The sequence below is a fragment of the Ranitomeya variabilis genome, chromosome 5 (genome assembly GCF_051348905.1).
Source record: "Ranitomeya variabilis isolate aRanVar5 chromosome 5, aRanVar5.hap1, whole genome shotgun sequence".
Lineage (NCBI taxonomy): Eukaryota > Metazoa > Chordata > Amphibia > Anura > Dendrobatidae > Ranitomeya > Ranitomeya variabilis.
Window position 1 is genome coordinate 186631120 of NC_135236.1, and position 21354 is coordinate 186652473.

Below are 21354 nucleotides of genomic sequence, written 5' to 3' on the forward strand. Positions count from 1 at the left end.
AGAACTTTAAAAAATCTTAATAAAAACAGGCTGTCTACATACTTCACAAGGCTTTTGATCTCCAGAAACAATCCTTTGTGGGTGTGATAACATATCACAAATGAATATATCAGAAATATATACGATTATTCACAGACTTTTATGGCAAGCACAAACTTCCATTCATCTTTAAAGAGCACCTATTGCCTAGACAGGGTGAAATCAAACAATTTTTGTGAACCTTATGATGAGTCTATATAGAATAATGTATTATCTACTGTACATTAAAGGAATTTTGTTACCGAGGGGCTCCTCAACCATACAGGACACCAGGACCACAGGCTGCCAGCATTTATAGAAATCAAATAATCCCATGTTGTGCCTAATTAGGCAAAAAAAGAACCCAGGATGCGAGGAAGAAAGGTGATCGCTGTCCTGTTCTGGCTGCCACGAAGGACAGAACTGGACAGTGGAACAAGGTAGTTTGAATTTTATTGCTCATCTCCATCATTTATAGCATGTGAGAACATTACTTCTCATCATACAAGCTCATCTCTTTAAAGAACTGTTGTGAATTAGACTTTTTGGCTCCCTCTTGTGGTCACTAGTGGTATGACTCTGGGATTGTCTTTTTTCTGTTTGGCACTCACCTGGGTCGTTAGTCCAGGGGTGTCGCTATATTAACTTCCTGGATCCTTAGTCCAGTGCCTGGCATCGTTGTAATCAGATCCTTCTGTTGCTCATTGTCCTCTTACCCTGTTATGGCGTTTGTGGATTCAGGTGCTGCCCTGAGTCTTATGGATCTGTCATTTGCCAAGCGCTGTGGTTTTGTTCTTGAGCCGTTGGTTAATCCTATCCCTCTGAGGGGTATTGATGCTACGCCATTGGCGGAAAATAAACCGCAGTTTTGGACACAGGTAACCATGTGCATGACTCCTGAACATCGGGAGGTGATTAGTTTTCTTGTTCTGCATAAAATGCATGATTTGGTCGTTTTGGGTTTGCCATGGTTACAGACTCATAATCCAGTCTTGGATTGGATGGCAATGTCTGTGTCAAGTTGGGGCTGTCAGGGTATTCATGGTGATTCCCCGCCGGTGTCTATTGCTTCCTCTACTCCTTCGGAAGTTCCTGAGTATTTGTCTGATTATCAGGATGTGTTCAGCGAGTCCAGGTCCAGTGTTCTGCCTCCTCATAGGGACTGTGACTGTGCCATAGATTTGATTCCAGGTAGCAAATTTCCTAAGGGAAGACTATTTAATCTGTCTGTACCTGAGCATACCGCAATGCGTTCGTATATCAAGGAATCTCTGGAGAAGGGGCATATCCGTCCTTCCTCTTCCCCTCTTGGTGCGGGATTTTTTTTTGTGGCCAAGAAGGACGGATCTTTGAGACCTTGTATTGACTATCGGCTTTTGAATAAAATCACTGTTAAATTTCAGTATCCTTTGCCTCTGTTATCAGACTTGTTTGCCCGAATTAAAGGTGCCAAGTGGTTCACCAAGATAGATCTTCGTGGTGCGTACAACCCTGTGCGCATTAAGCGAGGAGATGAATGGAAAACCGCGTTTAATACGCCCGAAGGTCATTTTGAGTACTTGGTGATGCCTTTTGGGCTCTCTAATGCTCCTTCAGTGTTTCAGTCCTTTATGCATGATATTTTCTGGAAGTATCTGGATAAATTTATGATCGTTTATCTGGATGATATTCTGTTTTTTTCTGATGACTGGGACTCGCATGTAGAGCAGGTCAGGATGGTGTTTCAGGTTTTGCGGGAGAATGCTTTATTTGTTAAGGGCTCAAAGTGTCTCTTTGGAGTACAGAAGGTTCCCTTTTTGGGGTTTATTTTTTCCCCTTCTGCGGTGGAGATGGACCCAGTCAAGGTCCGTGCTATTCATGATTGGACTCAACCCACGTCAGTTAAGAGTCTTCAGAAGTTCTTGGGTTTTGCTAACTTCTACCGTCGTTTTATTGCTAATTTTTCTAGCATTGCTAAACCTTTGACGGATATGACCAAGAAAGGTTCTGATGTTGCTAACTGGGCTCCTGCAGCCGTGGAGGCTTTCCAGGAGTTGAAGCGCCGGTTTACTTCGGCGCCTGTTTTGTGCCAGCCTGATGTCTCACTTCCCTTTCAGGTTGAAGTGGATACTTCTGAGATTGGGGCAGGGGCCGTTTTGTCGCAGAGAGGCCCTGGTTGCTCTGTGATGAGACCTTGTGCCTTTTTCTCGAGGAAGTTTTCGCCTGCTGAGCGGAATTATGATGTTGGCAATCGGGAGTTGTTGGCCATGAAGTGGGCATTTGAGGAGTGGCGTCATTGGCTCGAGGGTGCTAAGCATCGTGTGGTGGTCTTGACTGATCACAAAAATCTGATGTATCTCGAGTCTGCTAAACGCCTGAATCCTAGACAGGCCCGCTGGTCATTGTTTTTCTCCCGTTTTGACTTTGTGGTCTCATATTTACCAGGTTCGAAGAATGTGAAGGCTGATGCTCTTTCAAGGAGCTTTGTGCCTGACTCTCCGGGAGTCGCAGAACCAGTTGGTATTCTTAAAGAGGGAGTTATCTTGTCAGCCATTTCTCCGGATTTGCGACGTGTGTTGCAGAGATTTCAGGCTGGTAGACCTGACTCTTGTCCACCTGACAGACTGTTTGTTCCTGATAAGTGGACCAGCAGAGTCATTTCCGAGGTTCATTCCTCGGTGTTGGCAGGGCATCCGGGAATTTTTGGCACCAGAGATCTGGTGGCTAGGTCCTTTTGGTGGCCTTCCTTGTCACGGGATGTGCGGTCATTTGTGCAGTCCTGTGGGACTTGTGCTCGAGCTAAGCCTTGCTGTTCGCGTGCCAGCGGGTTGCTCTTGCCCTTGCCTGTCCCGAAGAGGCCTTGGACACACATTTCCATGGATTTCATTTCAGATCTTCCGGTGTCTCAGGGCATGTCTGTCATCTGGGTGGTATGTGATCGCTTTTCTAAGATGGTCCATTTGGTACCTTTGCCTAAGCTGCCTTCCTCTTCCGATCTGGTTCCTGTGTTCTTTCAGAATGTGGTTCGATTACACTTCATTCCTGAGAATATTGTGTCTGACATAGGATCCCAGTTTGTTTCCAGGTTCTGGCGATCCTTTTGTGCTAGGATGGGCATTGAGTTGTCGTTTTCGTCTGCCTTTCATCCTCAGACTAATGGACAAACGGAGCGAACTAATCAGACTCTGGAGGCTTATTTGAGGTGTTTTGTTTCTGCGGATCAGGATGATTGGGTGACCTTCTTGCCGTTGGCTGAGTTTGCCCTTAATAATCGGGCTAGTTCCGCTACATTGGTTTCGCCATTTTTCTGCAACTCTGGTTTCCATCCTCGTTTTTCCTCGGGACATGTGGAGCCTTCTGACTGTCCTGGGGTAGATTCTGTGGTGGATAGGTTGCAGCAGATCTGGAATCATGTGGTGGACAACTTGAAGTTGTCACAAGAGAAGGCTCAGCGTTTTGCCAACCGCCGCCGCGGTGTGGGTCCCCGACTTCGTGTTGGGGATTTGGTATGGCTGTCTTCTCGATTTGTTCCTATGAAGGTCTCCTCTCCTAAATTTAAGCCTCGCTTCATCGGTCCTTACAAGATATTGGAAATCCTTAATCCTGTGTCCTTTCGCTTGGATCTTCCTGTGTCGTTTGCCATTCACAACGTGTTCCATAGGTCTTTGTTGCGGCGGTACGTTGTACCTGTGGTTCCTTCTGCTGAGCCTCCTGCTCCGGTGTTGGTTGAGGGCGTTGGAGTACGTGGTGGAGAAGATCTTGGATTCTCGTCTCTCCAGGCGGAGGCTTCAGTATCTGGTCAAGTGGAAGGGCTATGGTCAGGAGGATAATTCCTGGGTGGTTGCCTCTGATGTGCATGCGGCCGATTTAGTTCGTGTCTTTCACGCTGCTCATCCTGATCGCCCTGGTGGTCTTGGTGAGGGTTCGGTGACCCCTCCTTAAGGGGGGGGTACTGTTGTGAATTAGACTTTTTGGCTCCCTCTTGTGGTCACTAGTGGTATGACTCTGGGATTGTCTTTTTTCTGTTTGGCACTCACCTGGGTCGTTAGTCCAGGGGTGTCGCTATATTAACTTCCTGGATCCTTAGTCCAGTGCCTGGCATCGTTGTAATCAGATCCTTCTGTTGCTCCTGTCTGCTGGTCCTGGCTCTTGCAAAATTAAGCTAAGTCTTGCTTCTTTGTTTTTTGAGTTACTTGCTTTGCTACTATTTTTGTCCAGCTTGTACTAAATGTGATTTCTGACCTTGCTGGAAGCTCTAGGGGGCTGGTGTTCTCCCCCCGGCCGTTAGACGGTTCGGGGGTTCTTGAATATCCAGCGTGGATATTTTAATAGGGTTTTTGCTGACCATATAAGTCATCTTACTATATTCTGCTATTAGCTAGTGGGCCTCTCTTTGCTAAATACCTAGCTCATTCTTATGTTTGTCTTTTCCTCTTACCTCACCGTTATTTGTTGGGGGCTTGTATCCAACTTTTGGGGTCTTTTCTCTGGAGGCAAGACAGGTCTTTCTTTTCCCTTCTAGGGTTAGTTAGTTCTCCGGCTGGCGCGAGACGTCTAGAACCAACGTAGGCACGTTCCCCGGCTACTTCTATTTGTGGTGCTAGGATTAGATATATGGTCAGCCCAGTTACCATTGCCCTATGAGCTGTTTTTTTGTGTTTGCAGACTTGGTATTGATTCCTGAGACCCTCTGCCATTGGGGTCATAACAAAGAACACGGATTCATTACCACTATCTGTTAACCCCTAAGGGACCGAGCCAAATTTGATCTTCCTGACCAAGCAAAATTTTTTAAATCTATATGTATTATATAGCTGCTAGACAGCCTGAATACATGTAGGGATTCTCCACTGAACAGGCAGTCCCTGCATGTGCTCAGGCTGTCTAGCAGCGGCAGATCATGCAGATGCGGGGACACAAACAATCTACGAGCATGCCCAAGATACTTGGAGAGCACCCGAGCATGCTCAGAAAACCGGAGTAACGAGCACACTTGCTCATCACTAGTGGTAATAACTCTGGAAAGCTTCAACATATCTCAGTGATTCTGATATTGTGTTTTTCATGACACATTGTACTTTATGTAAGTGGTAAATTTAGGTCAACATGGTTTGCATTTTTTGTGAAAACATCAGAATTTTGGAGGAAAGGTTTCAAAATTTGCAATTTTCAAGTTGAATTAAACAAAAATGTATTTTTTCATATAAAATGTTGCTTTAGTCCCATTGTTTTCACTTTTACAAGGGATAACATGAGAAAATGGACCAAACTATTTGTTACTGTAAAGGGAAGTGTCCTATAAGATATACACTGCTAACAAAAAAAAGGAATACTAAATTACCATATCCTAGATATCACTGAATAAAATATCACAATTGCAAATCTTTCTTCATTACATAGTGGAATGCACTGAGAGTAGACAGACAGACAAAGCTACACTTGTTGCCACAGCTCGCACTGATGTGCCATCCTGGATGAGCTGCACTACCTGAGCAACTTCTGTGGGTTGTAAGATACCACCTCATGCTACTGTACCTCCAGCATTTACTCTACTGAATATAATTTCCTTCTCTTAAGGCATTTACACTGAAATTTGATCAGCCTGTAATTTGATTTTAGACTTTGATTTTGAGTGTCATTCCAAATCCAGACGTCTATGGGATATTTTGATTTACATTGATAATATTTTATTGCTCTCAACAAATTCCACTATGTGATGAATAAGGATTTGCAACTGGAATATTTCATTCAGTGATACCTAGGATGTGGTATTTTATAATATATATATATATATATATATATATATATATATATATATATATATATATATATATATATATATATATATATATCTATATCTCCAGTGGGTACGGAAAGTATTCAGACCCCTTTAAATGTTTCACTCTGTTTCATTGCAGCCATTTGGTAAATTAAAAAAAGTTATTTTTTTCACATTATTGTACACTCTGCACCCCATCTTGACTGAAAAAAAACAGAAATATAGAAATGTTTGCAAATTTATTAAAAAAAACAAACTGAAATATCACATGGTCATAAGTATTCAGACCCGTTGCTCAGTATTGAGTAGAAACACCTTTTGAGCTAGTACAGCCATGAGTCTTCTTGGGAGTGATGCAACAAGTTTTTCACACATGGATTTGGGGATCCTCTGCCATTCTCCTTTGAGGATCCTCTGCAGTTCCATCTGGTTGGATGGTGAACGTTGGTGGATAGTCATTTTCGGGTCTCTCCAGAGATGCTCAATTGGGTTTACGTAAGGGCTCTGGCTGGGCCAGTCAAGAATGGTCACAGAGTTGGTCTGAAGCCACTCCTTTGTCATTTTAGCTGTGTACTTAGGGTCATTGTCTTGTTGGAAGGTGAACCTTCTCCCAAGTCTGAGGTCCAGAGCACTAAAAAACACATGAAGGACTCCCAGACTATGAGAAATAAGATTCTCTGGTCTGATGAGATGAAGATAGACCTTTTTGGTGATAATTCTAAGCGGTAGGTGTGGAGAAAACCAGGCACTGCTAATCACCTGCCCAATACAATCCACAATGACCCTAAGCACACAGCTAAAATATCAAAGGAGTGGCTTCAGAACAACTCTGTGACCATTCTTGACTGGCCCAGCCAGAGCCCTGACCTAAACCCAATTAAGAATCTCTGTAGTGAACTGAAAATGGCTGTCCACCAACGTTCACCATCCAACCTGATGGAACTGCAGAGGATCTGCAAGGAAGAATGGCCGAGGAACCCCAAATCAAGGTGTGAAAAACTCATGGCTGTACTAGCTCAAAAGAGCGCTTCTATTGAGCAAATGGTCTGAATACTTATGACCATGTGATATTTCAGACTTTCTTTTTTAATAAATTTGCAAAAATTTCTACATTTCTGTTTTCTTTTTTCAGTCAGGATGGGGTGCAGAATGTACATTAATGAGAAAAAAAATGAACTTTTTTGAATTTACAGCAAATTAGCTTTCTGTACCCGCTGTGTATATATGTATATACAGTCATGGCCAAAAGTATTCACACCCCTGCAATTCTGTCAGATAATACTCAGTTTCTTCCTGAAAATGATTGTAAACACAAATTCTTTGGTATTATCATCTTCATTTAATTTGTCTTAAATGAAAAAACACAAAAGAGAATGAAGCAAAAAGCAAAACATTGATCATTTCACACAAAACTTCAAAAATGGGCCAGACAAAAGTATTGGCACCCTCAGCCTAATACTTGGTTGCACAACCTTTAGCCAAAATAACTGCGACCAACCGCTTCCGGTAACCATCAATGAGTTTCTTACAATGCTCTGCTGGAATTTTATACCATTCTTCTTTGGCAAACTGCTCCAGGTCCCTGATATTTGAAGGGTGCCTTCTCCAAACTGCCATTTTTAGATCTCTCCACAGGTGTTCTATGGGATTCAGGTCTGAACTCATTGCTGGCCACCTTAGAAGTCTCCAGTGCTTTCTCTCAAACCATTTTCTAGTGCTTTTTGAAGTGTGTTTTGGGTCATTGTCCTGCTGGAAGACCCATGACCTCTGAGGGAGACCCAGCTTTCTCACACTGGGCCCTACATTATGCTGCAAAATTTGTTGGTAGTCTTCAGACTTCATAATGCCATGCACACAGTCAAGCAGTCCAGTGCCAGAGGCAGCAAAGCAACCCCAAAACATCAGGGAACCTCCACCATGTTTGACTTTAGGGACCGTGTTCTTTTCTTTGAATGCCTCTTTTTTTCTCCTGTAAACTGTATGTTGATGACTTTGCCCAAAAAGCTCTACTTTTGTCTCATCTGACCAGAGAACATTCTTCCAAAATGTTTTAGGCTTTTTCAGGTAAGTTTTGGCAAACTCCAGCCTGGCTTTTTTATGTCTCGGGGTAAGAAGTGGGGTCTTCCTGGGTCTCCTACCATACAGTCCCTTTTCATTCAGACGCCGACGGATAGTACGGGTTGACACTGTTGTACCCTCGGACTGCAGGGCAGCTTGAACTTGTTAGGATGTTAGTCAAGGTTCTTTAATCAACATCCGCACAATCTTGCGTTGAAATCTCTTGTCAATTTTTCTTTTCCGTCCACACCTAGGAAGGTTAGCCACAGTGCCATGGGCTTTAAACTTCTTGATGACACTGCGCTCGGTAGACACAGGAACATTCAGGTCTTTGGAGATGGACTTGTAGCCTTGAGATTGCTCATGCTTCCTCACAATTTGGTTTCTCAAGTCCTCAGACAGTTCTTTGGTCTTCTTTCTTTTCTCCATGCTCAATGTGGTACACACAAGGACACAGGACAGAGGTTGAGTCAACTTTAATCCATGTCAACTGGTTGCAAGTGTGATTTAGTTATTGCCAACACCTGTTAGGTGCCACAGGTAAGTTACAGGTGCCGTTAATTACACAAATTAGAGAAGCATCACATGATTTTTCGAACAGTGCCAATACTTTTGTCCACCCCCTTTTTTATGTTTGGTGTGGAATTATATTCAATTTGGCTTTAGAACAATTCTTTTTGTGTTTTTTTCATTTAAGACAAATTAAATGAAGATAATAATACCAGAGAATTTGTGTTTGCAATCATTTTCAGGAAGAAACTGAGTATTATCTGACGGAATTGCAGGGGTGTGAATACTTTTGGCCATGACTGTATATATATATATATATATATATATATATATATATATATATATATATATATATATATATATATATATATATATATATATATATATATATATATACACCTTACATAAATCATTATAGACTAATGAAGCAAGAGAATTACATATACTTTTCTAAGACAAGAGCTTGAGATCAGCACTATTGTGCAAGGCCCAATAATAAAAGCATTAAGCCAGTACATATGGAGTTGATTTGAAACTGCAAGTCACATAAGAATTCCAGACATCAATAGGTCAGAGAATTCTCTCTCGGTTCAGAAATGATTTATCAGATCATATGTTTACCAGCGAGCCGCTTTATGTGCTGTGCTGTATATATGACACTTGACATTCGTGGTCAGGGATCATTATGCTGTGCTACAATCTATGATATATGTTCAGAAGGTAATAAATATCACTGGAGCTCATAATTTAATTGATCGTGAATTTTACTACTTTAAGGACCAGATACGAGACAGTAAAGACAAGAAATAAAAGGTCCCAAACACAACCATGCTTCAAATCTTAAGTTGTAAGTCAAGACAGTAGCATAATAAGTCACTCGGAAACCATTATAAAACATCTGGTCACCTTGAAGACATGACAGCGAATCTTCTCCTAATATTAGGATTTTTTCTGTAGTAATTATTGGCTGGTCTGCACCTCAAACCAAATATACTAGGACTATAAGGCTGAAAAACCACTTCAATTACACTACTTAAAAAAAAAAAAAAAAAAAAAAAGTTGCAAAGACCCCGGAGACCTTAGCATTTTTGCGAGATCATCTGAAACTTTCTTCTCTGTAGGAAAATACTGGAAGTTGCAATAATATAATCCTATCTTTGGCGAGTCCGTGTCTCTGTGGATTGCATAGGACATCATCTTTGTGGTTTTAACAGCGCAAACCACAGAAGCCAGTTGTTTTTTTGGCTGGGTTTCCACGCAATAAAAATGTACACAGGATTGTGATCTGTAGATTCCAATCAGTACAGGTATTTTTCTGCATTTTATGCCTCACTCAGGTGTACTTTTTTTTCTTGCTTGTGTAAAAATGAACCATTATTCATCAGAGTCCTGGATGTAATTTGAATTGACTTTGTTGCCATTTTTATACTCTTTGTGGTGTCAGATTTTTGATCATATGTTACAAAAAAGAAATTCCAAACTTCTCCGTCCCATTACACCGCAAAAGAGAAAATAAAGACAGCACTAAGATAACAAACGGATGGCATCCATCCTTTGCCAATTTTTTTCCTTCTTACAGATCTATTGATTGGAATGAGTGAAGATGATCCCGTGACTCTAATAAAGGGACGTGTGAAAAGCTCCAAAGACTATAACTAGAGATGGGCACATTGATTGGCGGGATTCTGGTCCATTGGCAAGGTCAGTAGTCTCTTGCTGCTTATCTGGAGTCCTGCGAGTGTCTTATCTGCTGACATCCTTGGAGCGACTTTTTACTAACTAGGGCTGTCATCTGTTCACCACGTCGCAATAATAATGCACCAGCCCAGCTAACCAAAGGACGTGTGAGGGATCCCGGAAGGTAAGAGATTTGCAGAGCTTCTATCCAGCGGTCAGATTCTACTGACCTGACTGATGGGCCCAAAGTCGTACAAATTGATCCATCCAACTCTAACGTGTACATGTTCTAGTCATAAAACCCACCGATAATACACGTGTTGTATAAAAAAAATGTCTGAATGAGGTCTTCTACACAATAGGTTCCATACTTCAGTACCATCTAGTATTCATGTGCCTATGATCAAATACAGCCCTTAGCAGAAGTGCGTCACCACTAATGTGTAAACATCCCTACTATAGACCATCATATGTTCTCTGCCGAGCATTTCTAGCCTTACACGTGTCCCTGTGATGCTGACATGTTTATCATGCAAAGTGTTTGCTTTTCTTTTATAGCCAAATTATGCTTGAAAAACAAACACTGACGCATAAATATCAATCCAGTGATTCCTTGGCTGTGCAAACTACGACTAGCCAGTCTTAATACGTACCAGATTTATCAGACGTTTACGCGGTTTGACACATCTTGAGCCTCTTTAGATCAGTCTAAGTTTACATCAACTATTTCTTGAGCTTACTGTGCCAAAAATCGGTGCCAACATTTTGGCATACAGTGTTGCACATTAGGCAATGCTACTTTTCTGCTAAACCACATCTCTTGTCGGATAAGGCCTCTTTCACACTCACACAGTCTTTTGGCGTCAGTTTGAATCCGCCGTTTTCGCCAAATAGCGGATCCGCTATTTTCCCATAGACTTGCATTAGCGACGGATTGTGGCGGATGGTCGTCCGTTCCAACCGACATGTGACGGATCCGATGAGATTTGGCGGACGTCATCTAGACATTGACGGACATTATAAAAATTTTTGTCTGCCCCGAAATGGCGGTTCGCGACGGATCCGTCGAGTCCGCCATTCCCTAGAATGGCCGCCTATGGGCGACGGATCCGTCGCGATCCGTCATTTGGCAGATCCGTCGCCCTAATCCGCTTTTTCAATTGAGCATGCTCCAAAAAGTAGATACTTTTCCCAGACAACCCCCAAGTAACGGATCCGTCAAAAAAACGGATCCGTTAATGTTTACACACGGGGGACATGCTGGGAAATGATGAGTTGGCCGACCACTAGCGCTGATAGAGCAACATTCCTTGTGTGATGAGATGGTTCAGGAAGCATAGACTAGCGGTGAATCTGGGGAGCAGCAGGTGGGTATTCCTTCATTTTTTTTTCTTAAATTCCACTAAAAGCTTTTATTCCCAAAATCCTGGGTGGCTCATGACAACTTTGCTAAAGTATCATACTGTCATTGTGTGATGCAATTCACCGCTGTAGTAAATTCTACATGGACAAGAGATCCAATGAGATTTAGGCTACTTTCACATTAGCGTCGTGCACTGCACGTCGCAATGCGACATTGCGGCGCACCGACGCATACTGTGGAAGCGCCGCACAACGGGGCAGTGGATGCTGTTTTTCAACGCATCCGCTGCCCCATTGTGAGGTGCGGGGAAGGAGTTCCGGCCGCGCATGTGCGGTCGGAAATGGCGGACACGACGCACCAAAAAATGTTACAAGCAACGTTTTTTGGTGGCGACGGTCCGACGCAACTGTCGCACGTGCGCAGTTGCGACGTGTAGCAATGCGTCGTTAATGCAAGTCTATGGAGAAAAAACGCATCCTGCAAGCACTTTTGCAGGATGCGTTTTTTCTACAAAACGACGCATAGCGACGTGCAGTGCACGACGCTAGTGTGAAAGTAGCCTTAGAAAAAAAAAAAAAAAAAAAGATTAAACCAGTAAATGTCATTTTGATTTCTTAAATCAGCAGAACACATGAAAATAAGAAACTGTGTGATATATCTTATCAGAGGCATCTGCTCCTTTCTCCCCCGGGAGTCCAGGACTGATGGTTCACTCTCAATTCATGTGTAAAATCTGTTGTATTCATTTACAATAGACTTTCCCACTACTAAGACAGAAGGTGATAATTGGTGCATTTAACCCCTTAATGACCGCCAATACATCTTTTAACTGACCTGAGATGTAAGAGAATAGCCTCCCCATACAGGGGACAATCCAGCAGCTGTCGGCTGTACACTATAGCTGACAACTTGCTGCTTCAGCCACGATCAGTGTTGTCACCGTCCATATTTGTTTAACCCCATAGATGCTGCTGTCAATAGTGACTACATTATATAAATGGTTAACAGATTGGGGGCTTCCTCTTTATCCCAATTGGTGCCCTCAGATCATGATTGTGTGGTCCTGATGTTTGCGATGGCAGTTCAAGACCAAATGGCAGCCTCAGAGTCTGCCGGCTGTTGTAACCTGTTCAGAAGTTAGCGACATTTACATGGTAAAAATACACATTTTCATTTCTGTCATGCCACTTTGCATTAATTCCTGAAAATCACCTGAAGGGTTAATAAACTACCTGACTGCAGTTTTCAATATGTCAGGGGGTGCCGTTTTTAAAATGGTATCACTTTTGGGGATTTCCCAATATATGGGACCCCTAAAGTCACTTCAAACCTGGATAGATCCCTAAAAAAATACATTTTGTAAATTTCCTTGAAAAAATGAAAAATTGCTGCTACATTTTTAAACCTCCTAAAATGATAACAAAATAAAAGAACATTTTACAAATGGTACTGATGTAAAGCCGACATGTGGGAAATGTTATTTATTAATGGTTTGCTGTGGTAGGACTATCTGGATTAAAGGGACAATCATTCAAAGTTTGAAAATTACTAATTATTTTAACATTTTTCTCAAATTTCTGATTTTTTTAACCCCTTTCTGACCTCGGACGGGATAGTACGTGCGAGGTCAGAACTCCTTTGATGCAGGGCTCTGACGGTGAGCCCGCATCAAAGCCGGGACATGTCAGCTGTTTTGAACAGCTGACATGTGCCCACAATAGCGGCAGGTGAAATCGCGATTCACCCGCCGTTATTAACTAGTTAAATACCGCTGTCAAACGCAGACAGTGGCATTTAACCGGCGCTTCCGGCCGGGCGGCTGGAAATGAGCGCATCGCCGACCCCCGTCACATGATCGGGGGTCAGCGATGCTTCTGCATTGTAACCATAGAGGTCCTTGAGACCTCTATGGTTACTGATCCCCGGTAGCTGTGAGCGCCACCCTGTGGTCGATGCTCATAGCACACCTGATTTTCTGTTGCATAGCAGCGATCTGATGATCGCTGCTCTGTAGCAGAACCAACCGCGTTGTGGCAGCTTCTAGCCTCCCATGGAGGTTATTGAAGCATGGCAAAAGTAAAAAAAATAAAATAAAATAAAAGTTTAAATCACCCCCCTTTTGCACAATTCAAAATAAATCAATAAAAAAATCAAACCTACACATATTTGGTATCGCCGTGTTCAGAATCGCACGATCTATCAATAAAACCAAAGCATTAACCTGATCGCTAAACAGCGTAGCGAGAAAAAAATTTGGAACGCCAGAATTACATTTTTTGGTCGCTGGGACATTGCATTAAAATGCAATAACGGGCGATCAAAAGAACATATCTGCACAGAAATGGTATCATTAAAAACGCCAGCTCGGCACGCAAAAAATAAGCCCTCAACCGACCCGAGATCATGAAAAATGGAGACGCTACGGGTATCGGAAAATGGCGCAATTTTTTTTTTTTTTTAGCAAAGTTTGGAATTTTTTTTCACAACTTAAGATAAAAAATAACCTAAGTCATGTTAGGTGTCTATGAACTCGTAATGACCTGGAGAGTCATAATGGCAGGTCTTTTTTTTAGCATTTAGTGAATCTAGCAAAAAAGCCATACAAAAAACAAGTGTGGGACTGCAATTTTTTTGCAATTTCACCGCACTTGGAATTTTTTTCCTGTTTTCTAGTACACGAAATGCTAAAACCAATGATGTCGTTCAAAAGTATAACTTGATTCGCAAAAAATAAGCCCTCACATGGCCAAATTGACGTAAAAATAAAAAAGTTATGACTCTGGGAAGGAGGGGAGCGAAAAACGAACACGGAAAAACACAAAATCCCAAGGTCATGAAGGGGTTAATAAATAAACACAAAACATATCAACTTAAATTTACCATTATCATAAAGTATAATGTGTCACGAAAAAGCAATCTCAAAATCACTGGGATATATTGAAGCGTTCCAGAGTTCTAACCACATAAAGTGACTCTGGTCAGATTTTAAAAATTTGCCTCCATCACTAAGGGGTTAAGATGCTAGAGAGGATACAGTAGTGGATGAGGAGGAAAGAGCTAGAGGCAGACAGACAATCTGCTGCAAGTTCTCCTAAACCGACAAGTACGGTTCACCATAGAGCTTCATGAGCTTCTCCTATCTCAGGGAATGGGAAATTCTATATTCACGGAAGACAGATTTTGCCTGTAAATTGAGAACTTTGAGAAAGAATAGTCAGTCCAGGAGGAGAAAAAAAGTCAGATTTCACTGATAACATATACAGGTGCTTCTCACAAAGTTAGAATATCATCAAAAAGTGAATTTATTTCAGTTCTTCAATACAAGAAGTGAAACTCATATTCAATAGCGTCATTACAAACAGTGATCTATTTCAAGTGTTGAGTTTGACTTTTGGGTTTTCATTGGCTGTAAGCCATAATCATCAACATTAACAGAAATAAACACTTGAAATAGATCCCTCTCTAATGACTCCATATAATATATGAGTTTCACTTTTTGTATTGAAGAACTGAAATAAATTCACTTTTTGACAATATTCTATTTTTGTGAGAAGCACCCGTATTACAAAGTTTCTAATTTTCATGTTTTCTATTAATTCATAGATTGTAAGCTTGCGAGCAGGGCCCTCATTCCTACTGGTATCTGTTTTGAACTGTGATTTCTGTTATGCTGTAATGTCTATTGTCTGTATAAGTCCCCTCTATAAGTTGTAAAGCGCTGCGGAATATGTTGGCGCTATATAAATAAAATTATTATTATTATTATTATTATTATTATTAATTTATGTGTATACATACACAAAAAAGAAGAAGGTTCCCGTAACTTTTTCAGGATTGCCCATAAACTGTGGAGGTTTCTTTACATAGCCCGCTTCCCTCCGTTATCATAAAAAAAACACCATATAAAGTGGACAGAAAAATTATGCCCCACGTAGTGCAACAATTAAACGCAAAAATAATTTCTATATCCAAATGAGAAGTTTTTTTTGCTTTTTTTTATTTTTTATTTTTGGGCAATTAAAAGCGCATGGACGATAAAACCCCAAAATGAGCATAGTCATAGTCACTGGTTAATTTTGGTTATACTTTGGAGTACGACTTTAATGATGGGAGATTCACATAAAAGGATCTTCTGATGCTCCAATGTTTGGAGTCTGGCACAACCTAGCCGGTAAATAGGACTCTCAGTACCTTCCAGTTTGGGTATGATGAGAAAACCGGGGTTTAGGATTCATACAGATCAGAAGACATTAATGTGGGAATTCACCTTAATAAAAAAATCAAAAATAGTTTTTTTTCATTCTGTTTACTAATAAATCACTGTGAAAGTTTCTAATGTATCATCAAGTGACTCTTAAGACCGTGATATGATTCATCACATTAAAAACCCTGCATCCATCGATCAATCACTCCTGTGTATACTAAAGAGGATCCTGTTAGTTTTGCTATTGGAAAGTATTGTCTTGCTCCACTTCTCCCTGGAAAGAAGCCTTTCTTACAAGTTATTGATGGCACTTTGAAAACTTCTAAAGATTCCAGAAAAGAAAAACCTTTTGAGCCCATTCTTTAACAAGTTGCTTTCGGCCATGGTATTTTATTGTGTTTGGTGAAAGCAAAGCCACTGTTGTATGATGTGCAAATAACTAAGTAAGCGTGCTGTACACCGTAATCGATCCACACAGCCTTTCAGATCTAACGCTGCACGGCAAGTCCTGGTCACTGACACAACAATAGATCACCGAAAATCAATAGCAACGTTTTTCTAAAATCAATAGCTTATTTTTTTTTTTTCTTTTTAGGTCAAATTAGCCAGTGGCTGACTCTGCTATTTTTACTAAAATATATAAAAATGTAATGTACTCTATGTATTAATATTTTATATATCGCAATCATGCCAGGACGTATTCGCTTTCCTATGTGCAGTTTGGAGACCATTAAAATGAGCCATGGGAAAAGTCTTAGATTGGTGGGGTCTCTACTCATTCAATTCAATGCATTAAAACCTAAGCCCCTCAATGTCAGTGCTAAAAAGGTTGTCCTGTTTGAGAAATACAAGGCTGCATCCTTCTACAAACAGCGCCACTCTTGTCCATGGATTGTGACTGGTACTGCAACTCTGCTCCATTGAAGCGAATAGGGCTGAGCCATGGCATAACCTGTGAACAGTAATGGCTCCATTTATGGAAGAAAGAAGTCAGATTTTTCTAATCCTAGGCAATCCTATTAGACTTTGCTTATTTAGAAACCAGTATGAGGGCAATGTGCACACGCTGCAGATTTGGTGCAGAAAATAATCTGCAACGTGTCATTTCTTTGTGCGTGTTTTTCTGCATTTTTCACCAGTCAGTCAAAAACACAGAGCCAAAATGCATTTTGGCCCTGTGTTTTTGACTGTTTTAAGTGGAGTTAATGGTGAAAAATGCAGGGAAACACGAACAAAGAAATGATTATTTTCTGCACCAAGTCTGCAAGTCAAAAATAAGCAAAGCGTTTGCGACAATTCAGGTTTCTCATTCACTTTGCTGGCTGGCTTTGGGATTGCTTCATGGTTTTCTAAAAAATCTATAAGGCAAAAATGCACCAACTCTGTAGCGCGTGCACAAGCCCTAACCGATTTTCCCAACTTTATTATTATCCCAACAATGAACAATGCGTGTAACTAGCAGGAGGGAGTCCTACCATTACCAGGTACCATAAGCTACTCCCAAAATTATGGCAACCGTACCCATTTAGCTGACCGGCACGCAATACCCAATTAGTTGCTAAATTAAAAGGTTAGCCTCAACATCACTGATGGGTAAAATTGCAAAGTGCTTGTTGGTGTAGGCAACCTTACAATCTACCGTGTCTTCAAAATCTGATCAATTCTCAAGAACTGAGGGATTTTTCATGTTATTGGATACTACTCATGGTCTGTGTTACTGGCCACTTCTGCAGTCCAGCAGCATGGCCAACAGTTTGTAGTACTTAGGCCACGTTCACAATTTGGTGACTTTTTTTTAACCTCAGTATCTGTAAGCCAAAACCAGGAGTGGGTGATAAATACAGAAGTGGTGACGGGTTTCTATCATACTTTTCCTCTGATTGTTCTATTACTGGTTTTGGCTTACAGATACTGAGGTAAAAAACTCACCAAATACTGAAAGTGTGACCGTGGCCTTACACTCCCTATAATAATTCAATTTGGAAGGCGCTTGCAGGACCGCTGGAGAGCATGATCTGGCTAGCTTTAGTTTCCCTGTAATTCTCCAATGTTGCAGAAATATCCTAGATGGCACATTTAGGGCCAAAGGCACAAAAAAGTTAAATCTTCAAGAGAGCACTGTGCGTGGTTACACAGTGAGGCAGGGCATGGGTGTAATCCAGAGGAGGAAACAGAAGAACAACCCCTTAATGCAATGTCTTTATGATACAGAAGATATTCAACCTTTATACTGCAAAATTCATCTGTTTTCACTTTGTAATGTAAAAATAAACCCAGCCAGTCACATGTGATCGCCTTTACTGCACTGAATAATAAAAAAAAAAAAATTAAATGTGGGTGTTTTTTAACTTAAGACTTCTATTTTTGTCAATGACATGTGCCTTTGAGGTCTGCAATACAACCAATGAACTCTTAAAAGATAGCCCAGAGCCTGCCGGATAGTGTTCCTTCAGAAGTAAAGATTTAAAAGGAAGTTTGATGATGAACATTTGTAAAATCTGCCTTGGGACTTGAAGTTTTTAGTGTTAAAGAAAAAATATCTTAGGAGGCTGAAAAATTTCTTAAATTATCTTTTTTTTTTCTTTAGTTTTGCGAAACATCAAAACATCTTCTTACTCAATTACGATTAGAGGAAGAAAAGTATTTTCTTCTGACATTAATATCACATAACTCGATATTGTCTGGCTATCCGATTCACTACAAAGCACCAAACATTTAGGTTACGGCATAGATAGCAAAAAGCTTTTTTTCCCTTTTAATCTGTGGCTACAAAAAAAAAAGTGATATTAAAATAAAAGTATTTTGACCACAGTCAGAGACACGGAATAATCATGTTATTTCACTACTGGAACAAATGTTCTGTAGATCGATGAACACAGAGGCATTTGGTAATGTCGGCATCCATATAACATAGCATTTATGTGGGAAATGATCAAATATCCTTTCCAGGATCTCAATATAGCAATAACTATTGCCTAAAGATATATTTTTGATATATCAACTTACAATTACAAATGATCTTCTGCTATGCCTTGTGTACTACAATACATTCAATGATGAGCATGCACCAAAATGCTCGGGTGCTCCTTATTCCAACTGAGCAATTTCTAATGTTCGGGTGCTCCTGTCCAGTATAATGGGAATCAATATGAAATCGGAGCATTTTTCTGTCAGACCCTACAAAGAGGTCTAGAGGGCAGTGAAAATGTTCAAATGAATGGGAAAACTGCTGAATGGAAGTAAAATGACACGGCGAAGACCCCTGGAAGCATCTCTGACTCCAGTTTTACACTTTTACGCCAGTTTAAGGATTGACAATAAGACATTCAAAATCGAACAGCAATTGAAGCTTACAGGAAAGAAAAATGTTAAGAAAACAAAAAGTACCACAAAGCACGTAATACTCTATGGACAAGTAATTGAATACAGAAAAAATTATCACCACTTTAATGTAACAATAACCACTTTCAACTATATAGAGGACTAACTGAATCCAGTAAAATATATTTAATGTAAATATACAGTACTTCTACCCTCAAAGGCTTTGCAGAAAGTGCAAAGCTAGGAAAAAATTATAAGGAACTGGAGGTCCGCATTCAAATATTTTTAATGTGTAGTGCTGTACTCCTACACTCATAAAAGGCTTTGTACAGAGTGCAAAGCCAGGAAAAAATGATAAGGATGGTCATCTATAGATCCTTGAAAGGCAACAACTGGCAGGCCTCATTCAAATATTTTTATAGTTAGTTGATGTACTCGTACACTCAGTGGCTTTTGCACAAAGTACAACGACAGGACAAAATTATAAGAAGTGTAATACAATAATCCTCTTCAGGTCGCCGCTTCTTCTTCTCCTTCCTTGGGAGGCTGGGGAGACTGCCATCACCTGCTTCCAGGAGGCCGATTACCAGGTGCCTGTGCTGTAAGTGACCCAACTTCCGGTAGTGCCGGAGCCCCTGACGTACAGAAATGGGTGACAGCCATTTCTGTACGTCGCAAACTATTAGCCCTTAGAAGGGTTGTTAGTATGATGGCTCAGTTTCAGCACCAGTATCAACACTAGAGGACTCCGATTAGCTATACTGTGCACACACAGGCCTGGACATGCACTCTCTTTCTCTCTCCAATAACAAATGTCAAAGAGCTGTGCAACTGCCTCAGTATGCCGAGCCGGAAGGCGCCTGTTCTTTTATAATCCCTGATGATATCACACAGCCAGTCAATCACAGTAATGCCACTACAAAGATGATAGGCTGCCTGTTATGATCTGGTGGCTTAGGAGCAGCATAAGATGTGCTCTGGAGGAGGTGGTACCTGTACTGACCACAGACCCTGAACTTAACACCGCAACTAGCAGTAGCCGTGGGATGTACCTACCAGTCCTAGACACCTCGACACAGCCGGAGAACTAATTACCCCTATAGATAGAAACAGAAAACTATCTTGCCTCAGAGAAAATCCCCAAAAGATAGACAGCCCCCCACATATATTGACTGTGAGAGGAGAGGGAAAAAACATACGCAGACTGAAAACAGAATTTAGCAAAGGAGGCCAATCTAGCTAAATAGACAGAATAGGACAGAGAACTAGAAAAATCCACCACAGATAATACAAAAATCTCCACACCTAACTAAAGGCATGGAGGGAAAATCTGCTTCTCCAGAGCTTCCAGCTTGACTAAATAAATCCACACTGACAAAGCTGGACAAGAAAAACATAGAAATGCACTGAACAATAAAGTCCACAGTATGTGGACTGCAAAAACCAAGCCAGGACTTATCTTTGATGATTTGAACAGATAAGCAGGAGAATCCAGGAAGAGATGTGAATCCACCCAGGAACAATGGACAACTGGCACTAACCAAAGGATCTGGCCAGACTAAATAGCCCAGTCAGAATTGGTAATAAGTGAAAGCACCTGATGACTGCTGAAATCCAAAGGAGCAGCAGTACCACTTATAACCACCGGAGGGAGCCCAAGAGCAGAATTCACAACAGCTGCCGTCACACTAGCAGTATTTGGTCAGTATTTTACATCAGTATTTGTAAGCCAAAACCAGGAGTGGAACAATTAGAGGAAAAGTATAATATAAACATATGCACCACTTCTGCATTTATCACCCACTCCTGGTTTTGGCTTACAAATACTGATGTAAAATACTGACCAAATACTGCTAGTGTGAAGGCAGCCTTACAGTGATGCACAGGAAATCCTAGCATGTTTATTGGCTGTGTTAAAGGCGTCAAAGATGAGGGTCGCGGATTCAAGCATTACATTAGAGTTCCAGACAATGCTTGTCGAGTGCCGAGCACATCCGAGCAACCAGTTACTGAAATCAGAACAGCAAAATGTATGGGCAGAGACTAAGGTTCCAGAGAAATGTCACTTACTAAGCTGCTTTCTGTAGCTTTGATGAAAATCTATTTTATCGGCTTCAGATCTCTCAGTTCTCTGAATGCTGAGCTCTGTATAACTTCGCCCACACCACTAATTGGTAGCTTTGTGTGGACACTGTGCATAGGCAGAAATCTGCCAATCAGTGGTGAGAGTGGGGTTATACAGATCTCATGAATATGGAGGATTACATGGCAGCAGGTTTACTAGTCCTCTAGTGATAATCTCCTGCTGATAGAAAAAATAATTTTATCAAAACCAAACTATGTAGCCCAATAAGTGACACATCACTGGAATTAGAGTCTCTGTTTATATATTATGATGCTCTTAGATTAGGTGACAAAACCAAGAGGACAGATTCCCTTTATTGT

At 41.0% G+C, this 21354-nt stretch overlaps 1 protein-coding gene across 3 annotated transcripts in view; it reads right to left on the minus strand.

The window, feature by feature from the left end:
* EFL1 (elongation factor like GTPase 1) overlaps positions 1-21354 on the minus strand; it is a 381827-nt gene that overhangs the window by 29121 nt on the left and 331352 nt on the right. The gene's annotated exons all lie outside the window — the stretch shown is intronic.